Here is a 14,083-nt window from a genome sequence, read left to right as displayed (position 1 = left end):
TCTACGTGGGGAACAGAACCCCCATGCAAAATGGTCTCCACCTGTATGCAAGCACATCTCTGTGTCTTTAAAACAAGTAAAGCAAAGAGGTCAATGGAATAGCATTCTGTTGCTTTGGGACCCCTGACCATTAGTTCCAGTCATGGCCGACGCTGGGGTTGTGGCACTCATCTTGCTTTATTGGCTGAGGGAGCCGGCGTACAGCTTCCGGGTCATGTGGCCAGCATGACTAAGCCGCTTCTGGCGAAGCAGAGCAGCACACAGAAATGCCGTTTACCTTCCCACCGGAGCGGTACCTATTTCTCTACTTGCACTTCGATGTGCTTTTGAACTGCTAGGTTGGCAGGAGCAGGGACCCAGCAACGGGAGCTCACCCCACCACAGGGATTCGAACCGCCAACCTTCTGATCGGCAAGTCCTAGGCTCTGTGGTTTAACCCACAGCGCCACCCGCGTCCGAAAGGTGGTATACAAACTGAATAAATAACAATAGTAACAATAATAACAGAACCAAGAGGAAAGTGAAATAAGAGAAGTTATGGTAAAAGAGTAAATAAACTTAGGGTGGCTTTGCAAATTTGTGTGTGTCTGCTTCTGCACTTCTGATACTGAAACGGAATGGCAGAAACATTGGTTCAACCACTTTAATAGTCCTTTCATCCTTCAACTACTTGATCTTTGGGCCTTTTGGAGGGCAGGAGGAGGAAATCAGAACCCTTTGGGTTACACTTAACACTGATGCAGAGCCAATGCAGTGGTGCTGTAGATCTTGTGGTACTTGGGATGATGTGGCTATAATGCTAAAATCTGTGGATTACACTTTTGAATTGTTTTTTAGCTGCCTCTGATGAAACGTATGGCATATTCCAAACACCCAAAACTTGATTTTGGGATAAAAGGATTTGAAACTCATCACTACCAAGGAAATGTAATAAATGAATACTGCATAACACTTATGTCTCATCTCAAATGTAACTGATCTGTAGAGAAGACTTTACAACCTGAAAAAGAGACAATGCATGTACTTTTATAAACCAATAAAATCTTTCATAAAAATTATTTTTTAAAAAAAATAATTTGAGACATCTAGAGAGAATTTGTAAAAGCTCATATCATATCAACTCAAAACAACCTTAAACCCTATGTAATTGATCAAGTGCTGGAGGGGGACTTTCATTTTCTGACTTTTAGTTAAACTATAGGAAGTGTTTATGTTTTACTTTGGAATCAAGGTTATTTATATATGTATCTTCACATGTTCTTGTCATATTTGGGTTTTCTTTTTCATAAATCAACATTATAGAATATGAATTATCAAGCTTAGTGTCTTTGTAATTTTGTTTTTTTTCTTCTTTTCATTCATTAAGGGAATGTTTATAATATTATTAAAGTTTTCTAACATGTACTAACATCTACTCATACCAGAGTGGTTCTCCAAGATCTTATGCAGAGGAATTTGGCTTCCTGAAAGTCATAGAACTATAGAATCATAGAGCTGTAGAGTGGGAAGAGACCACGAGAGTCATCTAGTGCAGCCCCCAGCAGTGCAGGAGTCTTTTTGCCCAATGTGGGGCTCGAACCCACAACCCTGAGATTAAGAGTCTCATGCTGTACTGATGGAGCCATCAACCCCAATGCAGGATTTACTTTTGGGTAGACATGCACTTGAGTCAGGTCAGAAGTCTATCTAGCTGTGGACAAATCAAGCAAGGCAAGATAGCAGTAGTATAGCTTAGATGGAGGGGGGATTCTTAATTGTACAGAATCCTTGCCCCTACTGGATATAGTAGCTCATGAAACACAGAAGCTTGTGCATCTGGTAAAATAAGGCCATTAAGTGGGGGTTTTAAAATGCACCACCTTGCAAGTCAAAATAGTTTTAAATTAAAGGTTGTAAACAAATGTGCTGTATATAAACATTTTTTCTGTATGGTCAAACCTAAACACAAGTCTTCCAATTGATATGAATGCAGGGAAAAGGGGCTTCAGGAGGGGATCACTGGTGTATTAGGGGAGTTATGCTGGCGTATCCATAGACACATAGAATTGTAGAGTTGGAAGGGACCATCTGTTGTGTTGTGGGGCTTATGCCAAATCCTATAGTCTCTCAGCTGGCAGATCTTCAATAGGCCTGAATATAAAACCATGTAGTGCTGCTGCATCTTAAACTTTGAAGAAATGTGTTTATTGCTGTTGGCCACATTGTTCCACAGTAAATGCTACCCACACACAAAATAAGCAAAGTGCTTTCACTACAGTTGGGATGATTATTTATACTGAAAAGAGAGAAACACACATTGCCGATAATCCTCACAAAACAACTGTTCTATTTCTTAGCAGACAGCTGCAGCAAAACACAATCTATTTCCCAACGAGAGCAAAAAAATCTGCAGACTGCCAAGTGTTTTCCTTTTCTCGAAAAAGGAGGAAATAGCACTTGGCAAAAACATACCACATACCTGTTGCTAAGAAATCTAGTTTCTTCCTGAAAATGATGCTTAATTTAGAATGCTTTCAGTGCCATGCATCAACTGTCATTTCCATGTCTATCAATTCTTGGGGTATATATCCTGGAAAATATATGTGGTTCTTCAAACCAATGTTCATTCAAAGATTTAGTTCAAATTAACAAACCTTCATTGCATTTAAATTCCTCTGCTAGTCTCATTAAGGCTTGTTTCCATATGTTTTGGCAACAGAGTAGTTGCTGTCCAAAATCCCTTCCTCGTAACTGAAGAGAAGTGTAGTACTGGTGTATAATCCTCCTCCCTGCCTGTGTGCATAGCTTCACTTCTAAAAAACAAGATGCTACGGCCCATGTCTGTCAATAAATACCACTTGTGGTGACGGTTCAGAATTAAAAAACCTTCCCTTATTTGGGACATGTGTCAACCCTTACTTAAAAACTCATAATTCTGCGCATGACCAAATGCAACATGGGGCTGTTGAAGCAGCAGCAGAAGGCCTGAGACTTACTGTGCAAACTCTTGACTGATTGCAGACCAGTCTGCAATGTACAAAAGCACACTAAAAAAAGACCCATGTGTGTTTCAATGGCTATGTGTATGCACAATCTGTATAACAAGGCATGAACAGGACTCTTGCTAGTTGCAATAACAAAAAGTGAATCTGTGGCAGGAAACAATAGGAAGCTCAGTCCCCTTACTGCTCACACAGAGGAAATCTGGCCTTCAAGTTTTTATAAGGGTGAGGTCTTGGCACATTACTTTGGCTATAATCCTATACATGCATCTTGTAGTTCTATCAGAGTAGGGCTCGGTGATGAAAGACAAGTTGAAACACTTCCTGGCATCCACAAGGCTCTCAGATCCTGCCGCAGGGTCAATTCTCCTAATACTGGGTCTTTTTTCAACAGATCTCATCTATTCTCCTGATCCTGGTGTGTTACCATTAACAACCAGCGCTGGATTTATGCACAAGCTATGTAAAATACAGTTTCAAGTCTTGGGTTGTGAGGGGCATCTAAACAAGCAAGCAAACAAAAAATACTGTTATATTGTTTCTGAGAGTAACACCAGACTGGTATGGGTGCAGGATAGTTCACTCAGCTGCCTGTTTTACTGGAAGAAAGCTGTATGAGAGCACTTTGTTTCCTGTTCCAATGAAATAATTCACAGAACTAGACTTGGAAGGGTTTGGCAATTGCTCCAATCTCCTTAGCAACTTCCTGTATCTCATTCTCACACTTTGAGAGCCGTGACAGTAGGCCACATAGAGAACAAAGCTTTTATAGTCCTGATAAAACATCAAAGGAAATAAATGTGATTTAAATTCCTGAAATTCCTTCTTAATTTCCACCGAGCACCAGTAGATACAGAAGTGTCTTTATCACAAGAAGAACTTTAAATATTGAATAAATGAGCACAGTTAAGGTCTTGACAGAGTTATTCAAGCGCCAAGCTGTAATCTTAAATGTCAGAAAGATGTACCCTCAGTTTTAAATTGTTGCTTCACTTGCCATTATTGAGGACATATCTGAAAAGAACATTTGGTATCTGTAGCAATTAGCATGCTTAAAAATTCACAGAGAAATGCCAGTCAGATACTTAATTTTAAGAATTACATGCAGCTTTCACGTATTTTATTACACCAGTCTCTGCTGACAAAAAAAGCAATGTGGAATAAGCTTTGGATAATGCTCAACACATTAACTTCAATTATTTTTCCAATTAACCACATAAATTGTAGAGCTATGAGAAGATGCACAATGAAGTTGCTGTTTTGCTACAATCCCGTTTGAGAGTTGGAACTTCAAAACAACAGCCTTGGTGTGTGTGACAAGGTTTTCAGGTCTGGGAACACAGCCGAGGAGTTTTATTTGAAAGGCAATGCAAGGATATCGAAATATACTCAGAGTCGCAAAGTGATTTCATGCTCTTTATTCAGCTCATAGTGGTGAGGAGGAATGGAAGTCCCCTCAAAGTATCTGCTTTATATACATTATTTACACAATGGGCTGCACGTGATTGGCTAATTCCGGACTTCTCCTGTAAGCCAATCAGGTTGTGGATTCACTTCTATCTGGAGCTGGATTGGGTGGCTCCTGCCGACCAATCATACTGCTGCAATGTTTGAGGACCAATCAGACTGCTGCATTCTCAATCCTATTGTTCTAGGACCAATCAGACTGCTGCATTTTGGATCCTATTATTCTAGGACCAATCAGACTGCAGTTTGGATCCTATTCAACTCAGTACATAACAGATATAGGGATAAACAACCAGACAACAATGGAAGTTTAAAAGCTTTATTTCTTAATCAAATGCTACACATCTAGGGTGTCCTCTCCCTTATGGAGAATTACCCTGGAAAAGGAGAAACAGAAATTAGATAGGAGTTATCCTGCCTAAACAGGCTAATCCTAATCCCTGCCCTGGCACTGAGAGGGAACTGCTTTTATGTAGACATGGGATGGAGAACAAAATCCAATCCCCCGGGGATCCAGAATGCCATGAGCATTTTGTGTATAATGCGGATCAGTGGAGGGTTGATGGAGCAATTACAACTAGTCTAGACTCTAGAGAATGGCACTGGCTGGCAGCTTCTGGCAGCGTTGCCACTGAAGAATTCAGCAGGAAGGAGGATGGAGATGAAACTATAATTAGTTGACTCTGCCTGTCACTGGCTCTACCTACTGTTGGGCTCCCTTCCTTTTGCCCTAGCAGTCTCAATGGGCACCAGCCTCTGAGTGCAGAGACAACCTAAGTGGAAAACAAATCACTTTTCCATTCCGCCTGATGAAGGGTTCCATGTACAGGAATTAAAAATAAATAAATATCTATTTTGCCCATCTGGTTTAGTAAATTTTATTTGTAGTTTTTTTATTTGAAGTTAACCCCTTCCCCCATTATACAGACACAAACTGGTTGCCATTTTAGAGTAACTGCAGAGAAATCTCATTGTCATTGCTCTCCACAATCAATAGTCACAACTGCAGCCTTGGTTAGACTTTGTTTGAAGCTGCACAGCAATGTGTCAATTATGTCAAGGAACAACATGATCTCACCAGCAAAATATGAAGAAGCACTGGGAGGTGGATTCTTCAGGGTTTAGATAATTGGATATAGAATGGCCAAAAATCAGTACTTTTGGAAGAACTAATGAAATAGAAAGCTGAACAACAAAATTAGTAATTGATTTCAGCGGCTAACATGGATCAATTAGGTCTAGTACCCAGGGAAAACATTTATGCACTTACTGCCTGCATAGATTAAAATGTGTGAACAAATTTTAAAATTACGCCTGGCAATGCATATGAACCATGCAATGAGTTTTCTACATTAAAGATTGAGACTCGTGTATCTTAAACAGCTGTCCCTCCTTTTGCTCACACTGCTTGAGAAACCACTTTTGAAAATGGGAGAAGTTAAAAAGCAGATTGTTATATGGCAAGAGGGTCTTCAATCCAAAAGGAAACAAGAATTATCCCAGGTATGCAGAAGCTCTTGGGCTTATATAAAAACTTATTAGGGGTTCAAGTTGTTTAGGGTTTTTGATATTAATTGAATAGCTTTATCTCATCCATCGTGTTCTACTTTTTGGCATTCCTCTTATTACTGCTGCTTCCCCTTCCTCACTTAATAATAATAATTTTTATTATTTTTCCCCGCCCATCTGGCTGGGTTTCCCCAGCCACTCTGGGCAGCTCCCAACAGAATTAAAAGCACAGTAAAACATTAAAAACTTCCCTAAATTTCTTTTACTATATTCTTTTATTGAGTCTTTTTCTCTCTTTTTGTAGGATAATTAGTATTCTTTAGCCTGCAGATAAGTTGCAGTAAAAAAAACAAACCAAGAATAACATATTATTCTGCTGGTTCTTTCAGAGATAACTAGGCCAGATCAATCAGTTCCAACACTTAATGTGACCAAGTAATAAAACCCAGGATGGAGCTATGTAGATAGGAATAAGCTACTGTAAATTCTTACAGTCCATGCAGGGACAAGGAACCACTCACCTGAGCGAACCCCTTTACTTTCACTAGTCTTAAGTGAACAGCTGCAATTCCTTCTTGCTGTGTCACATTCCAGTGGGTGTCCTCAGGGCCCTCACAGGATTTATAAGCAACTTGGCAAAATATTCACCAAGGAGAGCAAAGCTGAAGGTGCAGCACAGTCCAAACAAGCCAGGGTCAAGCGGAGGGGATAATTTCAGGTCCAAAACATGATCCAGAGGCAAAGTCAAGCAACGGTCAAAGGTTAGTATCACAGAGAGTTCAGGCAAGATACAACACAGCAAAGCATGCAAATTACACCAAGGAGCCCAAAACCTATGTTGTTTCCAGAGAACAGAAGGCCCAAGAGGGAGACCTTGTAAACTCCCTTCTTGTAAACCACACCCTAACCACAGCTGCTGGTAGTGAAGATGTTTCAGGAATTGCTTGCTTACAAGCTACGCAATGACTCTTGAGTCTGTGAATGCATACTGTGCTGTTGTTCTTTAGCCCAGACCCGGACCTTTTGGTGCCAGTATTCCTGAGGACTGGAAGGCGGGCCCACCTTCTCCCATGAGAGCAAAAATGTTCCTCAGCAGGTGTCTCCTCCTGATGGCCTCTCAAGGAGATCCTCAGCGCTAGTTCCAGCTCCTCAAGGTCCTTGACATGTTAGGTGCCTGTGAGGGAAAGTAAGGGAGGGGAGAAAGGGAGGGGAAACAGAAGCAACCGTCAGACTGAAGGAAAGGAAAAAAGGAGAAGACTCAGTCTAGGGCTACTTCAACGCCTTTGGGTCCCCTTGCTCCATGCACAAACACTCTGTCCTCCTTCCTCCAGTTAAGTCTCCTGCGGAGCCAGGAAGCCTCCACCCCGCCTTTCTCTGAATGGAAAGAGACTGAGGGAGCATTGAAGGAAATTAGGAAGGGAGATTGAATATTATTATTAAACAGGAACAGAAAGGAAGGCGGGCAGGCGTGCTGCAGCACCTTTCTGTATGTTCGCTTAAAGAAGGTATATTTCCAGGGGGCTGCAGAGCAATTTTTTTAAACATAGTCCACAACAACTCATACATACAAACAAACCCACCACCATTGACAATTTAATTATCAAAATTAAACTCCTATCCCCTTACACAAAGAAAACATAACATAAAAATAAAAGACTTCCTTTAACCTGTAAACGGCCTCCTTATTTACTTCTTGTGTGAGCATTTTTTTTTTTTTTAAAAAAGGAAGTGGTAGGCCAAATAGGTTTGGGAACCTCTGACTTAGAGTCTATAGTTCAGCAAATCCTGCCTCAAATTAGGTTAATTACAACACCTCCAGAGCTAATGTCTGTACTTAGCTGGAAGAAAGCTAAGTACAGTACAGACATTACTGTACTTCCACAGTAGTGTGGAAGTCCCTACCACAAGGAAATAACAGGGGCAAACAATGTGGCAATTTCCAAAGAGAGATTACATATCAATAGAAAATGTTAGTTATTCCTAGCTGATTATGCCAATCTTTGCCTCAGCCCATCACCATTTTGTTCTGGCTCTGTATTACTGTTTTGTAACTGGTGGGCCACAGTCATTTTTACCCCACTTGTGGACTCTAGTGTGAGTATGAACCCACAGTGATTAGTTAATGTGCTGACTGCTTTAAAACATTACCACAACACAGTAATCCTTAATCAAGGTTTTGACCTACTTTCACAATCCATCACACTGATAAAATTGCATCTCTGCAAAAAACATAAACACTGTTTCACAGTATAGTCCCACAATATACTTTTTAATGTAATGGTTGATTTTAAAACTGTAGGGCCCTATTTAACTATTATGGATCTTTTGGATTGTAATATTTTTCCAGAACAATTTAGATATGTTTTGATAGACCTACGTGACTCGATCCAACACACCAGAGCCTCATGTGCAAGTTAATATTGTCTCAACCATAGTGAAGGTCTTCAACAGCAATAAAAGTCAGCATACATAAGATATTCCAAAATTATGTGTGACTGCTTCTTGTGTGAACCAGACAGAGGACAGGAGGTGGACATTAATCCTATCAAGCTTTTCCATTTCCTCTCCCCGCCCTCCCCTCCCAGTCCCAGCAGCTAACCAATGATGAAGAAAAAAAAGGTATTGAATATGTCTTTCTTCCTGACCTACAGAGTTCCATGGCAAGAGGCACTGAGACATAGGTGGTACGTTGCAGTTATCACAACATACAAAATATGGGAAGGAAGACAACTATATGGATAAGTGTAGAGACAAAGGTGGAGTTATATAGTAACCCTGGCTAATATTCCTATTAATTGCTTATTTTGCCTTTATTTATAAATGGAGCAATTATTGAGTGTTCTAAATAATTTCTTTAGGATATGTTGTTACCTTTGAGATCAGCTTTTTAATATTTTAAAATGGAAAAGTAGCATAAAATGTTTTAAATAGATAAGGGAGGAAAAAGAACTACTCAGTACTAATGTTTCCATATGCTGTTTATGAAAAGGATTAAAGAGGGTCCCTTATTTCCAACATTGTGGTTGCAATTTTCAGTAGTATATGCTGCATGTTGACCTTTAAACCATAGTTAACAATACAGTAGTTTAAAGTGATTTGTGAACCAGGTTATAGGGTTGTACAGTATGTCAAATATTATTTCCTCAAATGCAACATTTGTCTAATAATTCAGTAGTTTTATGGAAAATAGAAAATATTCTGAGTCAATTCCATACAAATGTTGTAAGATATTATCTCAGGGTATGGTGGCGCTGTGGGTTAAACTACAGAGCCTAGGACTTGCCGATCAGAAGGTCGGCGGTTCAAATCCCCACGATGGGGTGAGCTCTCGTTGCTTGGTCCCAGCTCCTGCCCACCTAGCAGTTCGAAAGCATGTCAAAGTGCAAGTAGATAAATAGGTACTGCTCCGGCGGGAAGGTAAACGGCATTTCCACACACTGCTCTGGTTCGTCAAAAGTGGCTTAGTCGTGCTGGCCACATGACCCGGAAGCTGTACGCTGGCTCCCTTGGCCAATAAAGTGAGATGAGCACCGCAAACCCAGAGTCGGTCACGACTGGACCTAATGGTCAGGGGTCCCTTTACCTTTACCTTTATGGTCTGATTGCATGAGGCCACCACTTTGCTGAAGCTAAGCAGATGAGTGCCTGGATGGATGACTGCCTGGGAACCACATGTACCGTATTTTTCGTCCCATAGGGCGCACCGGCCCATAGGACGCACCTAGGTCCAGGTGCGGGGCTGGGGCAGGGGAAGCCCAAGCTTCCTCTGACCCCAGCCCCCAGAACAGGCTGCTATCCGCAAGCCGTGGGAGAGCTGCGCGACTTTGCGCAGCTCTCCCACGGCTAGCAGAGAGCTTCCTGAAGCCTGGAGAGCGAGAGGGGTCAGTGCGCACTGACCCCCCTCGCTCTCCAGGCTTCAGCGAAAGCCTGCATTCGCCCCATAGGACGCACACACATTTCCCCTTCATTTTTGGAGGGGAAAAGTGCGTCCTATAGGGCGAAAAATACGGTACTCTTCTTTGAGTTCCACAAAGGAGGGAATAAAGGAGGGAGGCATACACATGCAAAAGTATGAAATTGCCTTTCCCTCTGTCCTCCTGTATCCTTGGACTAATCAGAGGTAAATTTAGCCCAGTTTTTAATATCAGGATTCTACACTGAAAAACTCCCTAAATAAAACTCTGGGCTTATTTCAAGTGTTATTACTCTGTGGAGAATTGTGCATATCTCAGACACATTGTCTGCTAATATTGTGACATGTCAGGATGTTCCAACTTCAGTCAAGCAACTGATTTCTAAGAAGTGATGCAATTACAAGGTATTCAAGAGATTTTAAATAGCCTTATGGTCTTACTGGCATTTTAAATATTCAAGCAGCACAATCCTATGCATGTTTATTTGGATGTGTGTTTCACTGTGTTCAGTGGAACAAAAGTCTAAGTCTGATTTAATACAACCTAACAAAACAAAAGAAAAGAGACGATTATGAGGGAAGCAGGACTGAGCGGCATACAAACTACTGTGTACTTTGTCCATTTCTCATATCGCTGGGCAACTCCTGGCTTATATAGGTGTAATTCTAACAATATTAGTTTAAATTTAGCAAAAGCAGTTAAAGTATTTTTTTCATTAAACTGCACCTTCACTAGGAATTAAATGTTTTTGGTTTTGAGTTTTGTCATAATACATTACAGGAAAAAAAGACTGAACCTCAGCCGTTAACATCTTTATATACTGTCAAAATTGTATAACCAAATTCAATGACAATACTTTTATTTCTCCTTTATTTCTAATTTTTTTTTCACCAGTAATTTTTGAATGATTGTTTCCATTGATATTAAACATGCATTATATAATAGCTGTTTGCCTAGTCTAACCTGAAAATATACTGCCTAATTCTATTTTTCAGACCTAGTCTGCTCTTTCAATTGATATTACTTCATATGTCTTGTTTTAGTTTATTTTCCCTTGGGTACGTTCAGTCTTTTCCCTGTAGCACATGATAAAGTTCAATGTTCCTGTATTTGCATACCAGCTCACATTTTTTATGCAAGTTTCCAGTAATTCAAAACATTCTTAGATCTAATGGCAGGAACAGGAAATGATTGTTTACTCTCCCTCTCTTCTTTGAATCTATTTACTATCACTATACAAACCTGCGCTCAGTAGAAGCTAACTTGTGAATGAATCATTTAACCAGTGCCAACTAAACAATTACTTTTGGGTCGTTTTTAGAAATACGTGTGTTGGTTTTGAAGCAGAATTATTGTTCCAAGTCCAACAATCACATTTGTACAGGCAGTGTCCTAATATTCACTCTAGTGATATACTGTGTTTAAAATAGATCATTCCTCCCCCTGGAATATAAGCTTATCGTCAAGGAGTAAAGTAAATGACCATCATGTTGTCCTTACTGCTGTAAAATGCAGACACTGGTGACATCTCCAACCTAGTCCTGACGTGCTGATCATAGATGCTGCCATAAACAGCACGTCCTCAGGAACAAAAGTCACGTTGTCTGGGACGAAGCATGAAATCCAACCCCTTTCGGTCACCCCACTGTTGTTTGCCTCCACCCATTATAGGAGACAGCCAGTGAGATGAGAAGTGGGAGGGTTTTGATTTTCGTAGAAAACAACTAGTGTTGTGACTGTGCCTTCTAAGTTCTCATGCCAGTTGCCACTCCAGGCCACATTTTGAAGCTCTAGTTCGAAGAGTTAGTTATACCAATAATAGTTCTACTATTTTGGGGGTGAGGAATTTTGCTATCTGGCAAGAGATTAGTGGAAAGCTTAAGTTTCCACCCCACCCTTCTGCTTTCCTGGCAGGGATCCTGTTCCTTGAAGCTGCTTTGTGGCAAGCAGAAATACGAAATGAGGCTTTCTCAAGCACGAAGTTGAACACTACCTGCTGAATTTCTGTCATGCAGCTGTGAAAAGTGCACTGTGAGAAACAGATGACACCCCCTAAAAAGTATTTCTAGTACGAAACACTAGCTGGCAAAGATTGCCTCGTACATTGCTCACTGGCCCACGTGGCAGGACGATGTGGGAAAAGGGCAGCCTTCAGGTGACGATGTATCGCACCTTGGTCAGTATCCAGGCACTTCCGAAAGCAATTAAAAGTGCATGCGCCGAGAATGACGTAACAAGTTAAGGTACAGCGTGTAGGAATGGTTGTAAACTCCACACACCCCCCTCCTGTGCAACAGCCACGTGAAGAAAATTCAACTGGTGAAGTTATTCCCCTCACTGCAACCTGAAGGCTGGGAAAGGCTTTACCCGCAGAATGTTTTGTCCTGCAGCTGTTACCCAAGGAAGGCGGGCTGGGGTGTGCGTGGTGGAGGGGCGGGTAACTCTACGGGGCAGCAACCCGAGAAGGGTGTTTCTGTGGCCCTTCTTGCACGTCTAAGCTCGACGAAGCGTCCTGTAGCATCCGAAAGCTTGCTCCCAACATTTGAAAAAGCCCGTATCCTATCAGCGTGCTTCGAAGCAGCCAGCTCCTCACGAGCCCAGCGCTCGACCCGGCCTCCCTGCTGCGGCTCCGCCTTCGCCGCCCCTTCCCTCAGCCGGCCTCCCCTCGCTAAGAGCCGGAAGTGGACGCGCGGCAGCAACAGCCATCCCAGCGCGGGGAGCGAAAGAGGCGGGGAAGCAGCAGCAGGAGGAGGAGGAGAAGCGGGCTTGGAGTCGAGCTCGCCAGTAAGTTTCTCCGCGGCGGGGACGACGGGAAATGGCTGCGGCGACGGCTGGTGCTTCGGGATGGAGGCTCGCTGAGGTGAGGGCGAGTCTGGAAGGCTGCGAGGGGAAGGAGAAGGGAACGGGAGAGACCCCTCGGGGGGCGTTTGCTGCAGGCGAAACGCGGTTCCGAGGGGGCGCATCCCCGCGCTCAAGCTTTGCTCAGCCTCTCTGGGCCGCCTGCTTCCTCGCCGCTGAGGCCGCGCTTCCTCGCTCGGTCCCCGAAAACCCCAAGGCATAGTCAATCCCAAGGCGCCCGCCGAGGGGCTTCTTCGCTAACTCCCCTGGAGGAGGAGGAATGAATGAGGGGGGCTGGTCTGCTTGGGTCGTCCGGCGCCCGAGGCCAGCCAATTAAGGTGGCGCCGAGGAGGAGCTGCCTGCGTGTGGCTCCACTTCGGAGTAAGGAGACGCTGGAGCAGATAAGGAGGCCTCCTCCATGCTGCCTTGCAAGAAATAGGGCAGGCGAGGAATAGTCTCTCGCTTTCCCACTCCTCCCACCCACCCCCTCGCCTTCGCGGCCTTGCAGAGCAGTTGTTTTGTTTTGGGGTTTTTTGGCACACTGCGTCTCCCGCTAATCGTATTGCGTCGAGAGACGGAGAACAAGCTGTAGTTTTGACTCACCGAAACAAATTCCCACGGGTTTGGGTTGTGGGGGGCCTAATAAATTGCGGCTTGAGCATCCTTGGGCAGGTTGGCACGCAACCGAGAGCCATACGATTGCTCGCACTCCAGCGTGTGTTGACAGTAGTTGCAAATGCTGCTGGTGTATCACCGGTGTCCATGTGATCAAGCCTCAAAGTAGTAATTAACGGTGGTAATATAGATGCTGTGCTGCATAGGAGCAGGTTTTTATGGCCAAAGGCCCTTGGGTACCACAAGTTGTAAAGCAGCAGTTGGGCTGGGAAACGTTTAATACATGCAGCCAGATTTGATTATCACCGGTGTTATTCCTGGGGTGTGCTAATAGATGCTAGAACAGCTAAACAAAACACTGTAATGTTGCCATGGGTGCTTATAGGAACTATAGTAGAACTCTCTGATTCTAGGTTCAGACACTGGTGGTATTTGCTTGTATTTGTGGACACCAGATACAGTATAAGGAGCAATATTTGTTACTGGCTGTTTTATATTTTGTATCATATAAATATCTTTGTTTACTGGGATACTGAAGAGCTTAATTGATTTTACTTGTTGGCCTTTTATTATTTAAAAGTGTGTTTACTTTTAAAGATCTGACGCTCAAATGCTGAGTTTTTATCCCTTTAGACTTCTTGGATGTGTAGTCTCTTTGCTGTGAGAAAGCTTAGAAGTGTTCTGAGTGTTTATACTTCTTACTAGCTTTTTGTTACAGAAGCTGGTAGGGAGGACACATACAATGCATTCTGTATTATT

At 42.6% G+C, this 14,083-nt stretch overlaps 1 protein-coding gene and 1 long non-coding RNA gene across 3 annotated transcripts in view; one reads left to right on the top strand and one right to left on the bottom strand.

Annotated features, from left to right (window-relative positions):
* Positions 1 to 4,753: 4,753 nt before the first annotated feature.
* On the bottom strand, positions 4,754 to 12,227 carry LOC307210949. Its single transcript, XR_013836232.1, has 2 exons — positions 11,372 to 12,227; positions 4,754 to 7,131 (listed from the first exon to the last, which is right to left on the bottom strand). It is a non-coding gene; the product is annotated as an uncharacterized lncRNA (long non-coding RNA).
* Positions 12,228 to 12,306: 79 nt separating this feature from the next.
* Positions 12,307 to 14,083, top strand: part of PIK3C2A (phosphatidylinositol-4-phosphate 3-kinase catalytic subunit type 2 alpha) — a 49,843-nt gene continuing 48,066 nt past the window's right edge. The window contains exon 1 of one of the 2 annotated variants that reach the window (XM_079965670.1): positions 12,307 to 12,655. The gene's annotated coding sequence lies outside the window, so the exon portion shown is untranslated. Of the gene's footprint in view, positions 12,732 to 14,083 lie in introns of both variants that reach the window. The other variant, XM_079965669.1, reaches the window with a different exon arrangement.

The sequence above is a fragment of the Podarcis cretensis genome (assembly GCF_951804945.1).
Source record: "Podarcis cretensis genome assembly, chromosome: 1".
Classification (NCBI taxonomy): Eukaryota; Metazoa; Chordata; class Lepidosauria; order Squamata; family Lacertidae; genus Podarcis; species Podarcis cretensis.
The sequence above is the reverse complement of the archived record's forward strand: the minus strand, read 5'-3'. Positions and strand labels throughout refer to the sequence as shown.